This window comes from Garra rufa, chromosome 9 (genome assembly GCF_049309525.1).
Source record: "Garra rufa chromosome 9, GarRuf1.0, whole genome shotgun sequence".
In the NCBI taxonomy this organism is placed as follows: domain Eukaryota; kingdom Metazoa; phylum Chordata; class Actinopteri; order Cypriniformes; family Cyprinidae; genus Garra; species Garra rufa.
The window spans coordinates 22,027,634-22,041,090 of record NC_133369.1 but is presented as its reverse complement, the minus strand read 5'-3'; the positions used below and the strand labels follow the sequence as shown (position 1 = coordinate 22,041,090).

General features: G+C 35.4%; 1 protein-coding gene across 1 annotated transcript in view; it reads right to left on the bottom strand.

Moving 5' to 3' along the window:
* Positions 1–12,844, bottom strand: part of mef2d (myocyte enhancer factor 2d) — an 80,176-nt gene extending 67,332 nt beyond the window's left edge. Inside the window, exon 1 of the mRNA XM_073847778.1 lies at positions 12,637–12,844. The gene's annotated coding sequence lies outside the window, so the exon portion shown is untranslated. The remainder of the gene's footprint in view (positions 1–12,636) is intronic.
* Between the last annotated feature and the right edge of the window lie 613 nt (positions 12,845–13,457).

Sequence of the window (13,457 nt, the reverse complement as noted above, 5' to 3'; positions counted from 1 at the left end):
TATTTAGCAGGTGAAAATACTAGTGTTCTAATAATTTTGACCACAACTGTATGAAAAGTTGAGAAGCAAAATGAGCATTTATTTCATGCCTCTGTGTTTATGTTCTTAAAATACACTTAACTTAAAATGTTAGTTATGTTGCAAGACTAAATGCCGTATAATTAACAGGTGGGGACCAACATGGTGGATTTGAGCCTTGGGATGAGACAACAACATTTCTAGACCTTCGCCATTGTTCCAGGCCATGCCATTGAAGCGGACTTGTTGCCTGGGAATTTCTCCAGCTTGCAGTATATCATATTGATGGACATAAGTCTTCATGTGTGAAGTTTTTGAGGGCAAAAGTTTTTTTTCTTGGCCACTTGTAACATGTTTTAAATTGTAAGAATTGTCTGGTGGACTCTTTGTTTGGCTTAGTTTTAATGGCACGATGTTTGGAATGATTCTAATGTGGTAATAATTCATTTTTGAGTGTTCTGCTGCTGCAATGTTGACATAAAGAATAGGAATATATTGTGCCTTGTTTACAGTTTTGTGTTTAAAATAAACTGATCTACTAAAACCGTTATTTGTGTCTGTAAGGGTTGGACAAAATGTGTGACAGCTGCACCTATTTGAAAACTATTAAAAAGAAATATGAAAACTCATTAAATTGACATTTACAGATGCATTTTTTTGTGTTGTGTAACTGTATTACAGGAAAACAATAATAATTTTACATTCTTTTGTGATTTATATATTATTATTGGTAAATATTAAGGTAGCAAGGCAATTAGACAACAAATAACCCAATATTTAGGTAGTGTTTAACCCAGCAACACAGTTAATCTGACCCACTGGTTGGGTCAAATAAACAACCCAGCATTTTGGGTCAAATGATTTAACCCAGCACTTGGGTCAAAACAACCCAACGCGTGTTCTGTCCCATAGTTACCCAGCAGCTGGGTTATGGTTGGGTTATTTTTTAACCCAGCACTTTTTAGAGTGTACGAATTTAAGGGACCGTTCACATGTCGCGCCTAAAAACGCGTGGAAAATGCTAGGCGCGCCGCTTTCTCCTTCTTTCCAAAGCACTCTGTAACTTGAGTGGCAGAGTGGCGTCTGCCGTTGCTAAGCAACCATGACCCGCGCTCTCTTAAAGACGCGGAAGTTTCAGCAAAGATAAATAAATAAAGATAAATGGATTTCCAAAACTAAAAATTGCTTGCAGTAGCTCTGCTGCTAAAAAATGTTATCCCTGTAACAGCTATGATCAGCTGTTCCTCCATCTTGGCTAAGCTTTTAATGTTTTTCGTGAAAGGAAGAAGCTGATTTCCCTTTCATCAGGGTAAAAGCAACATTCATTATTAATTTCATATTAGAGCCTTGATTTGCCTGAATTGACAGTGAAACTGTTTATGAAACTACCCAAAATAAGCTTTAAAAAGTATTTTATTTCAGGGTTTTGATTATACTGTACTTTTACATTTTTTTATTCTTTGAAAATGCTTACAAAATTACCCCAATTATTCTTGAATTATTATTTGATTTTTAAGCCGTTCAAAACAACCTGATGAACATATATTAATTTGTACACATCGCAATATATATCGCAAGAAAAAAAATTTATTGCAATGTAATTTTTTCCCAATATCGTGCAGCCCTAGTACACCATTACAAAATGTTTGCCAAACGATTGTTTTAGACTGTCTGTTAGTTGGCTGATTTGGGTTTTATCACCTTTCCAGCTTTCCTGGCTGGCGAAGGTTTCTAAAGTTTTCATTAAAATGTTCATAAGAGAACTTAAACCAATCAAATTCAACCAATTATGTTTAAAAGGTTAGTTCGCCCAAAAATTAAAATGAGCCCATTATACTCCAGTGGCGAGCGGTGACTTTTTTAACGGGGTATGCTAAGCACGTCTCGTGAAAAGCAACGTTTGATTACAGGAGCAAAGGAAGCAAAGTTTCCTTACTTAAGCAAAGGAAAACCAGTCTCCTCTTGGCTTATATCGAAATCCTCTGACATTTTTCTTTACAAATCCTGCTGATTGCCATTATAAAGCTTGGAAGAGCCAGGACAATTTTTAATATAACTCCAACTGTATTTGTCTGAAAGAAGGAACTCATATACACCTAGGATGCCTTGAGGATGAGTAAATAATGGGTTAATTTTTATTTTTGGGTGAACTAACCCTTTAAGACAGGGGTTTTCAACTCTGGCCCTCGAGGTCCACTTTCCTGCAGAGTTTACATTCCAACCTTGATCAAACTCACCTGCCTGTAACTTTCTAGTAATGATGAAGAGCTTGATTAGCTTGTTCAGGTGTGTTTGATTAGGGTTGGAGCTAAACTCTGCCGGAAAGTGGACCTCGAGGGCCAGAGTTGAGAACCCCTGCTTTAAGGGATACCGGACTCTTCATTTGATATTAAGAACTTGTGTGTGATTCTGGAATATTTTATTTGGGACTGTGTATGTTATCTGATTCCAGCAATTATTGAAAACTTTTACCCACAGTAGGGTTAATTTCATACAATTTGTTGTTCCTACACTGATCCCATTCATTTTGTCATTTGTTGATGACACTAGAAACTATAGTAGTTTTAAGATCTGAGGATGGCATGGAACACTTATCCATTAGTCTAAAATCCAACTTTTAAAGTGCACTTAAATGCTCCTAGCTTTAGTGGAAAGGTTTCTGTTGCCAATAGCTGTGCGAAAAAGACAGTTTCGTTTCTCGACTTCATGTCAAATTTGGTAGTGTCTTACGAGTAAACAATTCTGAATATAACATATATACTCAATCATTTTTGTCAGACATCATTTTTAGATTATCTGACCCAAATTGCAGAATAGACAAATTCTCAGTAGCAGAAAAACAGTTTCCATTAAAGGGCCAGTTCACCCAAAAATGAAAATTCTGTCTAATTGATCACCCTTATGTCATTCCAAACCTGACCTTCGTTCATCTGCAGAACACAAATTAAGATATTTTTGATGAAATCCGAGAGCTTTCTGACCCTGACCCTGCACAGACAGCAAGGCAACTACCACAATCAAGGCCCAGAAAGGTATTAAGGACACTGGTAAAACAGTCCATGTGACATCAATGGCACAACTGTAATTTTATGACACTCTGAGAAAACTTACTATGCGCAAAAAAACAAAAATAACTTTATTCAACAATTTCTTCTCTTCCACGTCAGTCTCTGAAGGTAGGTCTTACGGGTTTGAAATGACATAAGGGTGAGTAATTAATGACAGAATTTTCATTTTTAGGTGAACTAACCCTTTAAAATTCAAAACAGCCAACAAGTAACATGGCTGTCATGGCTTCTCATGACAAATGACATCACCTAAGACATACAAAAAGGAATGAAGTGTAATGTTGACATAATCAACTCAATTAAAATAAACTACTTTTTCACCCCTGGGTGGTGCTCAAAAGAGTGCCAATTTTTTAGACCAAAATTGGTTGCAAAAACTATAAGCAGAAGAAAAATCTAAAATGTAGCTCACAGTTTGAATGTGAGACACCAAAGTTGGTCTGAGGACAATTCAGTCCCACCCCAATCAGTATGCCAAATTTTCTTTTAAACAACTCCTCCAAACAGTTCCAGGGACCACCATAGAGCTCTTAGCCAGAGTAATAGTAAGAATACTAATGAACACAATAGGGCCTACATACCTGCAGTGCTTAGGCACAAACTACAATAGAGAAGAATGAGAGAAAGAATTGGAAAGAAATCAGATCAAAAGGCTGAAGTAAGAGAGAGAACAGGAGCGAAATGAGAGAGGCAGGAGTGTACGGTTTCAGCACTTGGCTTCAATGCTTGCTGTTTCAGCTGTGCAGGAGCAATGGCCAACCCTTGCTCTCACGCCACTGTAACCCTGTTAGCCCGTCCGCTATCCAACACATGCAACACTAGGTTGTGCGATTTTGTTGTACGGTCAATGCTGTTTATGTGTTGCGTTTTTAATTCAAAGATTCTGTCCATTCATTCGTCAATGTTTACCAAGCGCTATACAATACAAGCCATTAATGTTAATGCAAAAGAACTTGGAATATGATCAAAAAGGTTCAATATCTTTCAGTCATGACTCAATCCATATTTTTTTCAAAGTTTTTAACTGTGCTTCTTCAGATGGACCTGTAATTAGATTTGTACAAAAATTACAACAATTTGTCTGAATTTACATTTTTACCGAACGCGTCATGAGTGTGAGTTAAAGATACTCCACCCCCAAAAAAAAAAAAAGAAAATTCTGTCATTGTTTACTCTCGCATTTCGTTCCCAACCTGTATGATATTCTTTCTTCGTAATAACACAATAGAAGATAGTTTGAGAAAAATCTCAGTGTTTTTTTTTTTTGTCCATACAACGCAAGTCAACCAAAACTTTTTGGTTACAACATTCTTTAAACTATCTTCCTTTGTGTTCCACTGAAGAAAGGAAGGGTTTGAATGACATGAGGGGGAGTAAATGATGACAGAATTACAAGTTTTGGGCTAACTATCGCTCTAAGCCTTTTTAACTCAGGTATCCTGAATAACCCTGAACGTGAAGCAGAGCTAATCTCTGTGTTAGGTCATATATCATTAGTAAGCCAGGTACTGACAGGAAGAACAGAAGAAGAGTTCCAGTTATCTCTGTCTTTATAAGAACACGGGATTGAAATCATTAAGCTCTTATTCTATCGTCTCCTACATCACGCTGCAGAATCAGGTACAAGGTTGTAGTAAATGACTTTGTGTGTGTTCCCAAGGGAAATATCTGTGTCGGGTATGCACAGGTTACACTAGACGAGACCTGACAAGATGACAGTGAGTTCTGTGCTTTGTTCTGGAAGGAAAAAGCACACCGAGTCAATGACAGAGAGCTGATGGGTATAGAAGAAGCTATATTGAAAAACATATTATCGTCTCTGAATGTTTTGTCCATATAATCAGAGTCAAGAACATTCGACCTTATTGACTTTGAATGTATGGACAGAAAAAAACACTTTTGTGTTTTATAGAAGAAAGAAAGTCATACAGGTTTGGATGCATTTGCGACAAAAAACTACTGCGTGCGACTATGAAAAAATATTGACCCGATCAGCATATTTGTGTTTGCGCTAAGGGGAGCTTCAAAGGTTTCTACGTGTTTTTGCAACGTTGAATCACGGACATATCTACACATCCTTTCATAAACAAAGTGTAGAGAGAGTGTAAATAAGAGATTCATTGTGCAGTTAAGAGAACTTCCGTTAATTATAATGGAACTTTGTGAGATCGTGATGAACTAAGATGAGTGACAGCTTTTAATGATTTTTGAGTTTGTAAATGAGATATTGATTTATTACAACAGTTCAATATACAAGAAATGTATATTAAGTGAACACTACTGCCTGATTTTTCTTTATTTCATCGTCAAAAATGGTCTGAAACAAGTCACAACTGAGCTGCTGCGCATCTCCATTCAAACAGTGTTGTTTCGTTTATGAATAAACATGCGTTTTTAAACAAATCTAGTGATTCAATGATAAAATTTCCCATTCATAAAGACAGTCACTTGCTTTATTCCTGAACGAATCAGCCGTTCGAACGAATCAAATTAAGGATACGATTCAGTAATTAAATCAGTGACTTGCCGCCACCTACTGGCAGATTTAGTTTCATTTTTAAAGTATCTTTTCAGTTTTTTTAAATCATTTAATATTTCTGTATTCAAAATTGTATATTGAAAACATTCATATCAACATGAATGTATGAATTTGATTGCAATCATGCCACCTCTAAACCTCAATAAACAAGCCACTTGTGTGTTTTTCTGTGCCACCTCTGTAGCACAAATAAATTGTTAATACTGATTTCATTTGATTGGAAGCTTGTTCTTATTCTGTTGTTTTAATTAGAATTTTTAAAAAGCTTAAAAAATATATTTTAAAAAATGACAAACTTTTAATAAAGTGGCCAAGAATACCATTACAAAGATAAAAACTAAATTCCTCTATAAATCACTTTAAGTCAAATATCACCTCGTAATGGGAAGGCAAATCATTGATCAGATTGTTTTATTATTGATTAGAAGGTGCTCCTGAAATTTGACTCTGCTCCTACATTTCACAAATGCTCCTAAAAGGAAAGGTAAGCATAGAGCCTTGAATTTTAATTTTCAGCAATAGGACAGCAATGTATTCAATAAACTGTTACTGGATGTTCATCTGAGATAAATATTTCGTATGTGAATTTCAAAACACCATTTAACTTATGTAGGTCATGGCTGTCGGTTTTATGCAATTGGATATTTCATCCTCTAACACTTCCATTCAGCAGGAAATACAGAGGAAAAAAACATAATCTGGATAAATTGACGACTAAACCACCGTCATAAAAGAACCAAAATATCCACACAGATGAACAGAGAAAAGAGAAGCCATTCACCATATTTAGAAGCAAACTTCCACTGCTTTGCATAGATTAATCCCAAACTAAAAATAAACACAATTTGATTTTTCAGGTTCTCATTTGTTATCTTTTTAACCGCACGCCTGGAATGAGGTCACTGCACGTCATTGTAGCTCGAGGGGAATTTTAAGGAATTCAGCACTACTGATGATGACATATTTTAGAGCTCATCGGAATACGCCTGATTCACGATATGGAAATCAGTGTCGTGGGGACGACGTGAAAATGTCCAAGCATGACAGATGTCTGAGCTGCCCGCGTTCATTAATCAAGCGCTTGCATGTTAACCAGCATGAAGGCAGCAATTTCATCATTTACCTAATAATGCATTCAGTGTCTTGCATAATAAAATGATTAAAAGATGTTCACACGAAGACCAATTATTCATGCTTATGTCTCACTACAAAAATGAAAAATGTTTCAGTGGTGTGGTTAAGAATGGTGTGAACGCATATGTGCTACAATTACCTCTGAAGCAGTGAAATGGAAACAGAAAATTTGACGTAGAAATCGCTTGATATGCACATTAACGACATACTTAAAGGTTAAAGGCTCAAGCAGTGAGTGAGTATGAATGGTGGTCTGTCTTTTAAACCCATGTGTTTGTGTGAATGCATGAGTGGTGGTCTTTATAAGGGATACAGCTGCTCTCTCCTCAGTAAGATGACACCAGTACTTTAGCATTGAGGTAACCACACTGTTCTCTAGACCTTGTTTGGACAGCAAAATCTAGTCCAGAAAGCTTCTACCTTTCAAGTCAGTCTAGCAAATTCATGCCGGCTAAAGGAAACAGGAATTTGGATGGGGTCTTGAAACAACTAAAAGAGTTAATTTTATAGATAACATTTTGTAATAATGGTCATTAATAGTCATTATTACAATAAATAATGCTTAGGTCATCATTAGCCAACATGTACTTGAAGAGTTGTCATGAAATGTCATGATGTGTTTAGTTAGTGATACAGATATCACAATTCTGAGAGATAACTACTGTCATGGCCGATAACCAATAAATAATAAATAATCAAGTTTTTAAATGCTAAACATGAATTTAGGAATTAAAATATTATAATGTTAAGTATAAGCTTGGAACCTACTACTGTAAATCATATGAATTTATATATATAAAAGTTTAATCATTTACAAGCTACACATTAATATAGGCAAAAATGTAAAAAAAAGATAATAAAAATTTAACAAAATATATAACATATAAAAATACAAAACATACATATATCATAAAATTATGTATGTGTCTGTGTGTGTGTGTGTGTGTATATATATGTATATATATATATATATATAACTTCAATATATTAATATACATATATAAATATAAAGATGAAAAAAGTATATATACACACACACACACACAAATAAAATGTCAAATATATATAATAAAATTGAACAATTTAAAAATACATACATATACACATATATAAAAATAATTTTAATATTACATCTTAATATACATAATATAAAGATGAAAAAATATATTAAATAAAGTATACATATATATACACAAATAAAATGTAAAATATATAATAAAATTAAACAATATATAATAAAATGTAAAAAAGAATATAATATACATAAAATATGAAAATATGAAATAGAATTCAATGCTATATATATATATACACACACACACACATTACATGTATTTATATTCATATTAAATTATTTACATTATACACATGATGTGTAGTGTGCATGTACAAGTAAAAGCTTATCAATTATAATAAAAAAAGGTGCACACATCAGCTTTCTCAACTCTGAGTTACCACCGCAAAATATGAAAACCTAAGCATCCCTGCTAGCGCTAACATTTCGAAAGCTCATTTTAAAAACATGCAACTCTGATTGCTTGTCAAAACCCCTAAACCCTTGCCAATCTTGCCTCATCTCCAGCGGAAAAGGGTTGCCCTCATCTTCAGTGGTCTTCTTTCACACTGCTCATTACCTTAATTGATGTTTAACCCCTAGATCAGCTGATGACGGCTCAATTAAGAGCTTGCTGGAGGAGAGATTAACACAGCGAAGGAGGGCTGCACTCTCTCAGAGGAGCTTCAGCCCTTCAGCGTGCCCTATACTCCACCAACCGCACAGCCAATAAGGACACTGAGGCCATTTTAAATCGGAAAGGGCAGGGAAGGCCCTCCCTCCTCCCTATAAAACTTAATTTAATCAGCAGCGCTATGACCTTAAAGTGGATTTGTTTCCAATCAGATGTTAGCCAATATCAGATGCCACTGATCAAGGACAAAATCATTATCGAGTAGGGGTGTAACGGTATTATCAATATCGTGGAATTGCGATAGCAAAACTGTCTTGATATCAGCGTGGTCACATGACGACACGCAACTGTCTTCTGGGCAACATTTAAACTTCTCATTCTAACATAAAAGGTCTTTAAAATTGTGTTTTTGGCCATTATGCTTTAGCACAGTATCTGTCAAATTAACTAAAACTGAAAGCATAATATGGCCTAATCCCTTCATCAAGTGTTTTTGCTGAGCATTTCAAAGCAAAGTTCAGGCGATCAGCTCGTGATCCGGTGTTTTCCATGCCTCAGAACGGCTCAGTTCACGTTAAATGCAATGTAACGGCCACCACAATCACCGCAGATGATTACAGCATTTCACAAAATTTGTAGTGAGAAGTGTTTTTGTAACCCTGTTTTCACTGAAGCTGGAGATTTCCGTTAAAATAAAAGCTCTACTGTGGTTTCTGTCCAAATAAAAGCTTAAAAGTGCAGTATGAATTGCTGACAGCTAGCAGTTTAAATGTGTAACATTACTGCAGTTCAAATTTAATCTCTTTAAGTGTAGAAATTAGGAAAAAAGTATTGTAATTTTCCTACTGTAGTGTAAAGCAGAGATAATATATCTATGAAATATTCATTTTCATTTATGTTACAGTGCAATTGTTTTACAATACGTGACCCTGGACCATAAAACCAGTCTTAAGTTGGATGGATGGGTCAAAATTATCTTTTTTAATGCCAAGTAAAGATCATGTTCCATGAAGATATTTTGTAAATTTCCTACCATAAATATCAAAACTTAATTTATTAATAATACTAATACTAATACTACTACTACTACTAATAATAATAATAATAATAATATGCACACTAATAACTTAATTTGGACAACTTTAAAGATGATTTTCTCAATATTTAGATTTTTTTGCACCCTCAGATTCCAGATTTTCAAACAGTTCTGTCTCAGCTAAATATTGTCCTATCCTAGCAAACCATACATCAAAGGAAAGCTTATGTAGTCAAAAATTAACCATTAAGACTGGTTTTGTGGTCTACAGTCACATATATGGCTATTACTGTCATAGGAATAACAATAATATAAAATTGTTATTATTATTATATTATCATTAGTTTGGCTTTCTAAAACACCAGTGTGAATGTAATTAAAACAGACAGTATACCACAAATAATAAAAAAATCTTTTTTTTTTTTTTTTTTTTATATCGCAATAAATATTGTATTGTTGTGTTTGACCCCATTGACTTTCATCATATGGACAAAACTAGTTAAAATATTTACCAAAATATCTTGTTCTGTTGCACAAATGAAAGAAAGTCTTCAAGGTTTGGAACAACATGAGGAGGAGTAAATGATTTTTTTATGCAAACTATTCCTTTAACCTCACCAGTATTTGACACAAAAAAAAAAGGAAAAAAAAACTGGACCACAGCTGGATGTCTGGGTAAAGTCCACAGCAAGCATTTGTGTCAAATGCTTTCAGGGAGACATTGTTCGAGTGGAAAAATGGATTAAAACATGTGACCAGAGGATACTTCACAAAGTTCACAATAAGAACAAAGCGAAGACCTTCTTTACAGGCAGCAGAGGACCTTTGGCACATGCGAGAGCACATGTAATAAAACACAAACATCAAATACAAGACAGACAGATAGACATCTAATAAAAACAGTGGCAGCACAGTCATAAATTTGTTTATGTGGAAAACTAGATAAGAGACTCAGGATGAACAGTCATTATTTTGACTTCATGGTGATGAAAACATCACCATAGATGCTCAGGATGAAGACATAACACTACTTTTGTTCTGTCATGTTTTGCATCATCCTGTCCTGTTAAATGGGGTTTCATGTTCCATCACAACAAAAAAAAATTTCTGAGCTGCATCCGCTTAATCATTTCCACGCATCAAACTTCCCATTAGCAAGCAGCGCTTTTTCACAAAACGAACGTGATTGTTCGCAGGACGCTTGTTATTTTTTGAAAACTTTTTTTTGAAGCATTTCAAAACAGCAGTGGTAGGTTTGTAATGCGTGAAAGAATCTTTTCTCTCTGACTGTTATTGGTACCCCAGGTGGGAGGACATAACAGCATTGAGCCTCTGGAGGTAGAGCTGACACCCTGCTGGGAATCACGACAGCACAGTACCTGTCTGCATGACCTAGACATTCAGCTCATTATGAGATTCAGCCTATAATGAGAGCTGCAATTCTGAAGCCACCAATCAAATGCTTTCTAGACACAGCAGAGCGTCTAGAACAGACGCACTTCACACTTACAACTCAGCCTGTGGAAACTTCAAACTAACGTATTTTTATGAGAGACTGAAGTCACACTTTTATAACTTGTTAAAATGACATTTCTTCTTCAAATGCCTTAAGACAGGGGTTTCAAACCAGGCTCTGGGGATCTCCAACTGACTAAAAAACGCAAGAAATTATTAATATCGTTGCTATTTTAAATTGACATTGTATGACATCATATCAAGTGAGTATTAATTATGTCACGATTTGGTCAGTCACCCAGATGCGAGGCAATATTGGAGATACTCAGATGTAAACAACAGCATTGCACGGTTAACACACTGAATATGTTGTTCTGCTAATTTATGCTGTCTAAACCACTGAAAAAAAATGTGTGGAAGCTGCTAAATCGTATAGAGAAGGACTATACGCACAATATTTTTGACTATTAAAAGTTAATAGCTGGTAAAGTTATGTACATGCACTATTAATTAAGATATTAGCCTAATATTTCACCTACCTGACCGGATATGATAAGAATAAACACGAATGTTGTCAAGATTCTTGCCCTGGAAATCCTGGTTCAGTTTGGTCAACTACAAACTTTTTTGCACACTTCTCATTGATTTGTTTTAAGTTTTGGCAGTCTATAGTACTCCAAATGTTTTTCCCGGTCTGACCAATTAGTAAAGCCCAAAACATAACAATAATTAACCATTTTCAGCAATAAAAATCAGCAAAATTTGCGAGTTCTGTTCGGTTCAGTGGGATTGTTTACGCTCAGTGCCGCCAATATGGTCAATTCATGACGCTCTGGATGATATATTTTGGCTTTACTACAATGCTAAAATGATTACAATATATATATTTTTTTTTCATCTTAGGAAGATGGTTTCTTAACAAGGATGACCATCATATTTGAGTGTCCTTGGCATCCAAAGTTTACTTTAGAGTCAGCAAATGTTCACAAAGAAAGTTTTAAGAGTACTAATACACCAAAAACACATGTTGTTATTGCATAACAGAAAGAGAGAGGGTGGTGTCGCAGAACTGCGTAGGTTAAACCAAACTTTTGTTTAGAGTCCGTGAGCAGGATCAACCAAACTTGATATGTAAGTGGCTTCAGTGCTAAAAAATTAAGTCTACTCCAACAAAAAAAAAAAAAATCTAGAATCAGTTAATAACACGTAATATGTTTTACTACACTACTATATAGCACATGCTATTCTGTAGCGCACTACACGATGAGCCGAAATGTGTGCGACTGCATCAAAATCATGTTGACATTTCAGACAGCGACTAAATCTGACAGCTCGTCAGAAGCTCCACAACAATGAACACCGTTCGTATCGGCGCAGTAAGTCACGATTTAGAAAAACACACTAACTTTAAGGTAGATAACCACGAAAAAGTACTGTAATTGTGATGGGTTGTATCTTATGCCCTTGTCACCATTTGGTGATTAAAAGCCTAACGTTAGTCTGAACCTCCGTGTATCACTAGCTTCGATTTCAGTCGCGACTCTTCCCCCTTTAAGACGCATACAATAAATAACTAGTGTGTGTTTACGCGAAAGAGCTTTCATTTTGATATTTTTATAAAACAAATTAAGAGAGGTGACGGCAATAATTCGGCACTGTACGAGCTTCAGCTAACGTTAGACTGGAGGAACGACTTACCCGGAGCAGCTACAAGATCCACATCTGTGCGATTAACACCAGGTTTCTTACGGCCCGATACGTCAAAGAAGTGTAATATAGATCAAACCAGGTACGGATGTAAAAAAACACCGAGCAGATGTCAATAATAATATGTGGAATCCTTAACTCCTGTTCAGGGTTATTATTTAGCCCGTACAGTCAAAAACCTCCATGTACAAAGTGTCCTATCCACCATGACTGGCAATGCATTATGATGGACAGCAAATAAGGCCAATCAGAGACGAGCTTTGCGTGTTTTCATCCAATCAGGTTAAAGTACGGTCACGTCTGTATGGAAGCAGAATTGTGGGCGGGGCTAATGTGCAGTAGGAAGAGATCACGCTGAAGCGGTTTATGTATTCATCCGCCTCCCCATCTTAATGAAAAGATCCTGTAAAATTCCTCTTCGTGTTTACATTTGAGAACTGGAATTTGATAATTACAAGTAATTGTATTAGATACGCGAAATACGTTTAATATACACATGTTTTGAAAATAACTTTAAAGCATGGTGTTGTACTGTACTGTCGCGCTATATTTAAGCACGTTTTATTATTTATCACATCAGATTTGCACGGTTTAGTACGTTACGTCAGCAAGTACACTTTTTCAAAGAGACAATACGTCAATCAATCATAAGTAGAATTGCATTCACGCGTTTTATTTACAACTCGCTTAACCACAACTGAACATGAAATATAAAGTACAGGACATTCATGGACAAAATAGTAAATTTAGTATTTGTCCAGACTGGTTCTACGAATGAGACATTTCAGCTCAATCCAATAAAAGCATGGAAT